Raw genomic sequence first — 11,824 nt, 5'->3', positions numbered from 1 at the left:
CTTTACTGAAAGAATATGCAAGGCTAACAACTACCACCAACTTCTGTTGACAGGCACACTAGTATGTGAGTTTAGTAGTCATACGTTTTGATGGTTAGCCGGATATGCTCTATCGGATAGTAATGAATTGGATTTTAGTTAGTCGGATTGTGGTGAATCGGATATTTAACAGTTAGTTTGTATGAAGACTGAGGTTGTTATACCAGTTTTTGGTGAAGTCCTTATAAGTATTCTTTGCACTCTGTAGCTATTTTCCTTGATGAATGAAGCAGTTTTGAATTCTGTTTCAAGTTGCTTCTTGTCTCATCTCAATTTTTTTGTGTAATACTTCATTGTTCTTGAATGTAATTCTGTGTTATGTGAATTTAAGGGTAGTATAATAATTTAGTTTTCTTTGTGTTAATGAACCACAACACATTTGGCAATCTTGCGGGTTATGTCCTCTTTTTTGAGGTCGTAAGCAGTTGTTTGGTATTGCACTTATGGATGTTTTTCTGGGATGATGCATGTCTGAGAGGGGTAGGAGATTCTCTCGCATATATTACACGAGCGCTCAAGCTAGAGCAGGCAACATAGAACCATTTCATTATGATGTTATTCCTGATGATGATGGAATTGATCCACCTCCTGAAGAACCACTGTTAAATTTTGGTGAGGAGAGTTTTGGTGCAGTAGAGGGAAGGGTAGTGAGGCAATTTGTTGGGGCGTTAATCTTGACAGGAGTACCTGCAAGAAGTAGAAGGCGACTCCACTTTGACCCACTGAGGGTTTCTAACCGGAAAAGACCTACAAGTATCCCAAATCCTATCCCCATGGCTCAACCACCTCCTAACCCGCAGATTAAATTAGCAAAGCTCAAAGGGAAGTCCAAAGAAGATGCAGATTTTCATGTGGTGCTATTTGAAACAAGATGCCAAGCTAGTGGATATCATGTGATGTACCCGGATCCTATCAAATTACCACAATTTGCAGCTACACTGGAAGGTAAGGCCATGAGCTGGTTTAGCTAATATGGTATGGCTCACTTTGCTAGTTACAGTGCATTGAGAGAATCCTTTTCACAAAGATTCAGAAAGGAGAAAACTCCTACATACATTTTGAGAAAACTACGTCGTATCAAACAAGGTACCATGCTTGTAGAGGGTTTTGCATAGAAATTTAGGATTTTTGTTGAAAGATTACAGGGTAATGAAAGACCCACTAACGAGATGCTAGTAGGCTATTTTTTGAAAGGTTTAAGGAGTGGTCTTAAGAATGTTGTGGCCAATATTGATATTGCAGGTAGTTTTAATAAGCTGGAACAAGCTGCATCTACAATTGAGAAAAGGCTTGGCATGACCAAGCCTAACAAAAGAGGAAGCAAGGATTTTGAATAGGGTTCTGAGTCAGGTACATCTTCTTTTGCTGAATTGGATACAGAGATTTCATTTCATGAGGAGGATAAGAAGAAGAAATAGAGTCCGGCTAAGAAGAATAAGGATAAGATAGATGATGAGGTTAATTTGATTTAGCAACTAAAGAGTATCGGATATTTGGTTATAGCTCCTAAAGACAAAAGGTTTTGTGAAATTTGTGAGAAGGATGCTCATACAACGGCTCAATGTTGGTTTCATCCAAAGCACATGAATAAACCATCTTTAGGTTTTGGTCGGGGTAGTGCTTCAGTAGAGGCAAATCAGGTGGCTCCATTCGAAGAAAGAACACCTAGACAGGGAAATCAGAGAGGACCTGGGAGAAATTAGGATAACAATCAGAGAAGACCCCAAGGGATAATGCCTTGTGTTTATTGTGGTGACCCTAATCATTGGGTTGGTCTCCGTTGTGTGTTATGGGTAAAACATAGGGAAGAAAGAGGTATTTCAGTTGTTCCTTTTAATAAGGAGAACCAACAAGCAGGTCCTCCACAACCTTCTCAAAATCAACCACAGGCACAAGCGAATGTCATTATCAATGATATTCCAATTTATCAGGGACCAGATACTAGATCAACAACAATAGTTCAGATAGAGGAGTATGAAGAGGGGGAATTGATTGCAATAATCCAGAGCAGCTGGACCAGAAGATTGATGTGTTCGCTATAACAAGGTATAGGGCTAAGGGTCCTATTGACTGGGAGCAGAAAAAAGGAGTAAGAGATTGGATGCATAAATAGTTTCAAAAGGAGCAATAGCATCAGGTTTTGGAGGATAATTTTGATTCCTCCATGAACCACTGAAACAGTAAAAGAAGTTTGAGGTATTTGAACCTGAATGGTTTGAGGTACTCATTAATTCTCCTTTATATTTATCTTTGGATCAAATGCTTTCTATAGTACCAGCATTTTAAGAAAGGCTATCGCATAAATTGTTGGGTAAGAACTATGAAATTCCGACTCAGCAAAAGGGGGAACCTGGTGTTAAGTTAATTCATCCTTCTGATGTGGATTTTATGGTCCCAGTGATTAAAGTTACTTTAAAGAACATGATATTTGATGATGTATTGTTGGATGGAGGATCTGGAGTCTACCTGAGTCAGTGTATCTTACAGTAGGCTTAGGAAAGTTGGAACCAACACCTTTCAGGTAAAAATGGCAGATCAAAGAAGGGTCCAGCGTGTAGGAATTTTGAGAAACTCTTCCATTCCAATTGCAGATATGCAATTTAAAGTGAATTTTGTAGTCCTCAGGATGAAGGAAGGAGATGCTTCCTATGAAATGGTGTTGGGGAGACCTTGGTTGAGGTTAGCCAAGGTAAAACAGGATTGGGGTGAGAATCAGGTAGTTCTTACCAAGGGTAAATAGGTAATCACTATTCCTATGTTGGGAAGAAATAATATTCTTGGAAAAGAAAGGAAATTGTTTGCTCAATCAATTAGTCTTGCTAAAAAAGTAGAGGATGATGAGGAGGAAGCCTTTTTGCAGGCTAATCCAACTGTCGTTCCAGTATTTGAGGGGGATATTGCAGGTATCTTGCAAAAGGAACAGGAACCTAAAGAGATTATTGTTGAACCTGCCATGGGTCAGGAAATTCAGGGATCCGACATACTAAATTTGATGGATCAGAGTGTCTATTCTAGTACCAAAGAAGAAGTTCAACAAGAAGAAATGGATGCCGGAGACATGGTGGAGAAGATCTATAACAAGAGGTTTGGTGGCTCTAAAATAGTTCAACAGGATGAACTAAAGGATTTGCATTTGGGAACTAAGGATGATCCTAAAATGATCAATGTCAGTATTTATGTGGATGGAGAATTTTTATAGGATTTGTTATAGTTGTTGTTGGACCATAAGGATGTATTGTCTTGGGATTACTCAAATGTCAAAGGAATCAATCCAATGTTGCATTAGCATCATGTTAATATGAGAGAAGATGTAGTTTTGATTGTGCAGCAAAGGTATAGGATGAACCCTTACTTTTCTCAATAGGTCAAGTAGAAAATTGATAAGTTATTGGCAGTTAGGTTTATCAAACCAATCCATGAGGTGACATGGCTATCACCAATCATTGTAGTACCAAAGAAAAATGGAAAGATTAGAGTATGTGTGGACTATAGGAAGTTAAATGCAGCTACTATCATTGATCCTTTTCCAATGCCCTTTTGTGATGCCATATTGGATGCAGTAGCAGAGAAGGATATGTATAGTTTTTTGGATGGTTTCTCAGGGTACAAGCAAGTTAAAGTTGCTGAGGAGGATCAACACAAAATAGCTTTCATAACAGATTGGGGAGCATATTTTGCATCTACAGTTATGAATTTTGGTCTCAAGCATGGACCACCATCATTCAATTTTACAGCTTATAAAACATTTGATCCTTATTTGCAGGATTTTATGAGGGTTTTGTGGATGACTTCTCAGTTTTTGGTAAAAGGAATTTACATCTTCAGCATCTCAAGTTGTGTTTTGAAAGGTGTCGGATGTTCAGATTGTCCTTGAATCCTTACAAAAGTGTAATGGCTGTCATAAGTGGTGTTTTGTTAGGCCATGTGGTATCTCAATAAGGGATGTCCATTGATGTAAAGAAGATAGAGGTTATTCAATTATCTCAAGCACCTAACAATCTCAAAGAATTGAGCAGGTTTGTGGGGAAAGTTAAATGGAATAGAAGGTACATCAGATACTTAGCCAATGTATGCATGCCTCTTACTCACTTGACCAAAAAACATGTAGATCTTGTATGGTCTGAACCTCAAGAAAAAAAAAATCAGATGTTAAAGAAAATGTTGTCAATTGCTCCTATATTACAACCTCCTGATTGGAGTTACCATTCCATGTTTTTGTTGATGCGTCGGATGTAGCTATTGAAGCTATTTTGATGCAGGAAAAGACCCAAGGGTGGTTCCGACCTGTATACTATGCAAGCAGAGTGCTTACCTCTATTGAGAGGAATTATGAAGTTACTGAAAGAGAAGCCTTAGGAATGGTTTATGCTTTGGATAAGTTTAGGCATTACCTTTCATGCATTCGGGTTATATTTCATGTTGACCATTAAGATTTGTTATACCTTATCAAGAAGCCTTTACTTACAGGAAGGTTGGCAACGTGGATGTTGTTGTTACAGGAGTTTGACTTTGTAATTGTTCATACATCTGGAAAAGAGCATGCCATAGCTGACTATCTAAGTTGGATTGAGATAGGAGAACAGCCTATTGGTGTTTAGGATGATCTACCAAATGCAAAATTATTTAAGGTTCAAAGTTCTATTATTACTGATTCATGGTATGACCAAATGCTGATTCTCTTAACTAATGGCATCATGCCAACAGAGTTTTCTACAGACCAAAGGCAGAAATTTTCTCTTACTAGCAGACCTTTTTGGTTATTGCTTGGTCCTTGTATAGAAAAGGAATTGATCAGGTAATTAGGAGATATATACCTGATTTTGAGCAATTGACTTTTTTTTCAAGAAGCTCGTCGTGGGACAGTAGGAGGTCATTTTTGAGGAGATATTACAAGTAAAAAGATTTTACAAGCTATTTTATGGTGGCCTACTGTATTGAAGGATGCTCATTCCTATTTGGACCTGTAAAACCTACTACTAGTAAGGGGTGCAAGTATATTTTAGTTGCTATTGATTATTATACTAAGTGGGTGGAAGTTGTTTCTAAAAGACAACAAGCCTCAGAGTGTAGCTAAGTTCTTGTATCACAATATTATGACCAGGTTTGGTTGTCATGTTGAGTTGGTAAGTGACAGAGGGACGCGTCTTTTGAATGAAGTAATTTTTAAGCTAACCAAAACCCACACGGTTATACACAAAAAATCTACAGCTTATCATCCTCAGGCCAATGGACAAGCTAAAATTACCAACAAAACACTCATTAAAATTTTGAAGAAGATTGTTCAGGAGAATAAGAAGGGCTAGGATGAAAAGTTGGATTCTGCTATGTGGTCTTTTAGAATAGACTTTAAGGTAACATCATGTATGAATCCTTTCAGATTAGTATATGGTCTTGAGGCTGTGATCCCTATGGAATTTGTGGCTCCTAGTCTCATGAGAAAATGACTCCTAAATTGTCAGTTCAGCATAGAAGTATTTGATGCAGTTGGAGGAAGACATGTTGATCAATTCGTAAATTACAAAGGTAATTCAGAGAAGAAGGAAAGCTTGGGTAAGTATGAATGTCAAATTCAAAGCTTTTCAGGTTGAGAATTGGGTTATGCTTTAAAATTCTAGATTGGGTCCTCATCCTGGTAAGCTGAATTTAAGATAGAAAGAACCATATCAGATTGTGCAAGATTTATGTGAGGGAACATTCATTGTGGAAGATATATTTGGCACTAGAGTAGACAAACCTGTCAATGGTTTCAGGTTGAAAAAGTTTCAAGGAAATCCACCTCATTTGGATTGTCTTAAACTATTGTTGCAAATTCTGCTTGGTGTGAAGTTGTTGAGTTCTTCCCTCATCCAATGGAGAAGGTCAGTATTGAAACTTCATCACATAGTATTGGGTTGCTATTCAGATTCTGGTCAAATTTTACTAGCTCAAAGTTTACTACCTCAGAATTTACTATATCGGATTACAGTTTATTGGATTTCTTAAAATACGTTTAGATTTCTAATTAACCTTTGAAGCGCATGCAAATTATTCTCCACTAAGGGCTATCATGAGAGTAAGGGAGGGATCAATCAACTCACTCACTTTCAAACATTGTGGGTCTTGTGTGGCTAGTCACGTCAATTAGTCCTGCATGTATATGCAGCAACCTTTCAAGCTTTCTTCGCCTTCCACACCCACCATGCCTAAAGCTAAATCAATTCCAGTTATGAATCCCTCGCCTGATGATGACCAAGGAGATTCATGCAAGCTGCGACTAAGGTGGAAAGGTCTAGTGGGTATATGCATGCTAAGGTGGTACACTAGCTACTTGATTTTTGGGGGCTAGCCACTTCATGTTACTACCTAAGTTTGTAAGTGGTGGAGGTCACTTGTAGTACCGAATTTGAGAACATGGGTTTTTCTTTTTCAATATATATACATATTAGTGTCTTTTTTTTAAAAGTGAGTTTGAGTGGCTTGGGCCCCTTTGTAACAGCCGCGAGCGAGGGAATTATGACGTGGAGAGTTGAGGGCATGGCGCTCCTGTCGCGCGCCAAATAGGCTCAGTCCTCTCCACAACACGTCAAGGAGTAGGTGAGGAAAGAAAGGAAGGCACATAGGCACAGGTCTTAGGAGCAAGAAGCCAGGCAGAAGGAGAGCAAGCTGGTGAGGAAGACACCACCCAAGCATGTTGTGCATGCTTCTCCAAACAAAAGAGCTGCATCCTCTACTTCTGAGGGGGAGAACCATGACACATGCAGGGTGAAGAAGAGAATTCCAAATCCTACTCACACAACACCTGCTGTAGAGGAGAGGAAAGCTTGTCGTTCTCGATCAGACCAAAACGTCGGAGCCCCCGCTTCTCCTGCACCGATATCTAGGTGGTAGCCTCCTAATGTCAACTTTGAGAGGAAGAGCCATTTTTGCATGACAAAAGCAGAGGCCCATGAGGTGTACAAGATTAATTTTGCTGGATAGGATCCTAGGCTCCTCAATGAGGAGGATTTTTCAGATGAAGACTGGTTGCAAGTGTTTACTGAGGTGCTAAAGAGAGGCAGCAAAGTCAAATGCAAGTTTTTTAAGAAGGAATTCTGGAGCAAATTCTACTCCATGTTCACTTCGGTGTACCAGGAGCCTCCTGGGAACTATGGTATGGAGGTAGCAAAGGCATTTGCCAAGGGTTTCCTCTATGAAAATTTGAGAGGGGCTGTGAATTGGGAAGCTTTTGCTAAGAGCATTGTAACCAATATGGAATCTAGCAAGCCGCAGCTGAAGAAAAAGAGATGGGCAGCATTCCACTCCACAAGTGCACAGCAGAGCTTGCGGCGCATGACCATGGTTACGAATGTAGATGATGGGGATGCCAGCAGAGGTTCTGGCTTGCACAATGCGGCCAAATTTTCAAGGCTTGGAAATTTGTCTCTTCGTGAACTTGATGATGTTGGAATGGCTGTGGCACTCAGCCAAGCAAAGGCATTAACACAATACCATGAAGCGTGTAAAAGAAGAGATTCCATGCAGGCAAATGCGCATCAAAATGAGGGGGCAATGTCAATCATTAACAGTGTGACAACGCAGCTTGCTAAAGCCAAACATTGATTGGGGGAGCTACAATCATCTGCGGCGGTGGACAGTGCTGATGTGGAAAGGGAGAAGGCACGGGTCTTCAAGCTCGAAATGACACTAGAGACCTTGCAAGCTGAGGTGGAGGATGATGACTGCAATGCACAGTTACTTGAGATTACTAGGGAAATTGAGATGAATGAAGAAATTTTTTCCCATACTGCATGCTCGTGTTGATTTTGTAAACGCCATGCAATGCAAGAAAAGCCTGGTTCATTTGCAGGTTCCACCCCCCAAAGTGCCACCACCTAATGCTGAGATATCGCAGGTGCTTGATAGTTGCAGTGCATGTGGCCTGCTCATGTATGATGAAGAGGTGTTGGGGATATTCATACTCCCCTACAGACATGCTTACCACATATATTGTTTTGCCAACCTTGCTGGCAGCGAGGGAAAATGCTTGGCTGCAAGTTGTGGTCGTCTCATCCCAGATAATATCAAGGAATTAATGTTTGTAGACAGCGGGGGCGACACATCTCCTGGATGCTTAAAGTTTGGTAAGCAGGTCATTTTGCTCATTTACATATGGTATCTGTGAATGTGGCTGAGAATGTGCATTGGTATTACCATCTTCCTAGGTAACATATGGGTAGGCACCTAACATAGAGGTAGTTGTGTTTGTGGTAGAATTAGTCTTCTACCAATACAACTTCAGGCCTGTGCATACTTGTAGGTGTCATATGAGCATGATCTCAAAGGTGGCTACCTATAAATGCATCTCCACAAGTACTAGCTTCCAAAGTGGTGCTTACTGGGGCAGACATCTAATAGTGTGACATGAAGGGTAGCCACCTTGTTAGACAGTAGCTATGGTGCCTATTTCTTAATGGCTGGTAGTTTCCCTCCAAGAGAACTGTGGTACCTCTTGTACATGTGGTAGAAATGTGGTTGGCTAGGTGGTACCATGTATAGGTGTTCTAGACTAGATATTAGCTAGCTAGGTCTTAGCTGGCAAGGTGGCAGCTAGCTGGGTGGTAGATGGCTAGTTGTTGACTAGCTACCACTAGCTACTCAGAGCTAGTTAGTGACTAGCTATTGCTGAGTGGTGGCTACCTAGTCAGCACTACCTAGTCACAGGTAGCCACCCTTTAGCACTACCTAGTCGCAAATGCTGACTTGCTAGCTGGTTGGGTAGTATGTGGCTAGGTGGCTAGTGACTATGTGGTAGCTTCTACAAAGGTGCTAGTACCTATGGTAGGTGGTGGTCCACCCCACCCAAGTCAGACCTGCCTAGTCACAAGTGCTGACTTGGTTTGCTGGATGGATAGTAGGTGGCTAGGTGGCGAGTGGCTTATGTGCTAACTACTCCAAAGGTGGTAGCTATGGTAGGGGGTGACTACCACTTTATTGCCATGATCATGTGTCTTACATTCAATCTTTAGGCACCAATGTTGTATTGGCTAAATTGTAGCTACTATGGTTTGAGCCACCCAGCATAGTGTTGTTACCCACTAGTATTGTGGTAGTTACCAGTCTGGGGATAGCTACCTTTTTCATGCAATGGTATCTAGCATGGTGGGACATAATCTTTAAGGTTTTATCCATTGATGGTTAGCTTGTCATAACCTAAATTGCCTAATGCTTGTGCAGAATCTACCTCCAAAAAAAAAAGTGAGGTGTAGGTCCTTTCAACCAAATCAGATGACAATTTTGGTAACCCTCTCTTCAGGGACATTCGTACAATATTTTTATGCTTTTGTCAATAAATGTTCCCTAAGCTTCCTATCTATTGATCAGATGCTGAAAAGGGTGATCTAAACACCAAAGTGATCTCCAAAGAGGTCAGAGTGGGCGCTACGATCAATGTTCTCTCCGATAAGGAAGAGAGACATTGCAATCTAGAAGGTAACAGCAGTTCCTTGGGTCCTTCAAAGCACTTGTTTAGTACAAAGTTTACTCATCATTCTTTTTAGAATGCACCTAGAGTTTATTTTTGGGATGTTTCAGAAACAGATGTACCTGATATAGAGGAAACCCAATTAATGGATGGTGATGTGCTCCCCATTGCGCATGAAATACTTGTGGAATCGCCACTTGTCAGGGAAGAAGTGGAGCTATTCAAGAGCCAGTATCCTAGAAAACCCTTGACATCCATACCGGTGAACCAAGAGAAATCTCCCTCAAAAAGTCCTAATATTGCAGAGGCTTTCGCAGTGGCAAGAAATGCAAAAAAACAAAAAGGGACTCAGGTATAATTGGGTAGTCTCTAAGATTTTTGCATCTGTATGGCTTGATTAGGGTGTTTATTCATAGCTATTGCTCCTGCAGGGGGGCAAGGGGAGACCAGAATGAAAGGTTGGATACAGCCAAAGGGTTAGAGAGTGCTAAAGAGAAGGATTCTGTGGTTGTGGATGGGGACACCGGTGCAGTAAGTGGAGCAAACCTCAAAAAAGGTGTTGCAAACATAGGGCAAAAAGATGCCTAGCTTAGACTCTACCTAGTGTCCAGGAGTGATGCTTTATAGCCAACCCTTCTATGAGCCTTTTTGGTTGTACCATCCTTTTTGTATCAAACCACTATCCTTCTTTGTACCACAATCCTTTCGTAATGTAACAATAGAACGTTTGGATCAACCTGGAGTTCCTCTTTCATTGTCAAAGTGTTTTTTTATGTGACTTGTGATGTGGTAAATGTGTCTTTTAATGCCTTGTCCATTGAGGTAAGATCCATTTTCTCTTTAAAAAAATTAATATTGCAACTTTCTGACTCTTGCGTTTTGTTTGTTTAGAGGAACTCAAACCCTTGGGCTACAACAGGTGGAAATGGGTAATGCCCCAAGGATTGAAAGGGGTTTTGAAGATCTTGTCTACTTTACGACACACAGGTTTTGCGCCAAGAAAGCAAAAACAACAAAGGAGCTTCTCCTGCTGATACAATCTTTGGCTATTTTTCTTGGCAAGGAAGGCACTGACATGAAGAGTGGTACAATGTCTGATGATGAATCACATGATCCTACTACTGAGGCATCCACGCATGTGCACCCAGCAGTCCCTCCAGACTTCATCCCTGTCGATGATGCTCAGAAAGATTCCCCTCTGGGGCAAGATGTGTAGCTAGAGCCTCCAAAAGAAGTGCATTCGCTAGAGTTACAGCAAGATGTAAGTTCCTGTACCAAAAGGTGGAAGGATGTTCTAATGCCTTTCCCAATTAGCATTGTGACTGCTCCACTGATGGAGGGTACGCCACCTCTAACCTGTCTTGCTCAAAAAGTCTTGGTATTAGACATGAATGTGGTTCTCTTGAGAAGATACCCCAATCCAGAGATCCCTCCAAGAACCAAAGATTTTCTCTGTCAAAAAGTGTTCAAGGGAGGCAGTGACCGTGGCACCTTTTGCATAATCAGGTCAGATGTGCTTCAATTTCTTCGTGAATGCGCAGACATCTTTCACCTTTGCATCTAGTCCAGCTGCACTAACAGAAACATGAATATTACACTTAAGGGTTGCCTGAGCGGGATGCACCCCAGAATCTGGAAAGAGCAATTCTGCCAAACTGGTTGCGTCAAATTGCCTTTCAGACTTACTGATATCAGAGAGCTGTAAGGTAGCAAAGCAAAACCAGTTTTTGTAAAGTGATTACCGGAGCTCTTAAAAAGGAGACCAGATTGGAGGGGGTCATCGATTCTTATGGTGGACGATACACAGTACAAAAATATTCTCAACAGTGATACAACCATGATATGTCCACCAAAATTTCAACCGGATGACGAATCACAGGATCCTCGCTACCTCACGAACACTCTATTGTCGTGGCTAAAGGGGTGGAACTGTGTGTAAGTTCCTAATCAGTATGTGAGGATGCACATGATATCAAATGAGAAGGACCAGGTTTCCCAATATGTTATCAAATATTGGTCACAGAGAAAAGCGACTCGGTCGTAAGAGACCAAGTTTAGGTTTGGGCCTATGTACTTGTGTAAATAGCCAATGGGAGTTGATAACCCCTTTTTGTATCATTGACCTATTTATATTAGCCTTCTTGAATCTGTAAACTGGCTACATACTAAAATGGATATCTCATACTTCTTGGCATTTGTGATTTTGTTGGGAAATGACACGCGGTACTTCAAGTCATTTGTAATTGAGTTGAAATTTTTAAAGCTTAGTCAATTGTGTTGTCTCCTCCTTGCAAATGCCACCAGTATAAATCTTGTTGTATGGTAGATGTCTATTTCTGCATGGTA

At 40.8% G+C, this 11,824-nt stretch overlaps 1 pseudogene; it reads left to right on the top strand.

The window, feature by feature from the left end:
- Positions 1-9,623: 9,623 nt before the first annotated feature.
- LOC147418073 (uncharacterized) lies at positions 9,624-11,522 on the top strand (annotated as a pseudogene).
- The last annotated feature ends 302 nt before the right edge of the window (positions 11,523-11,824 follow it).

The sequence above is a fragment of the Adiantum capillus-veneris genome, chromosome 30 (genome assembly GCF_014529385.1).
Source record: "Adiantum capillus-veneris isolate H3 chromosome 30, ASM1452938v2, whole genome shotgun sequence".
Lineage (NCBI taxonomy): Eukaryota > Viridiplantae > Streptophyta > Polypodiopsida > Polypodiales > Pteridaceae > Adiantum > Adiantum capillus-veneris.
The sequence above is the reverse complement of the archived record's forward strand: the minus strand, read 5'-3'. Positions and strand labels throughout refer to the sequence as shown.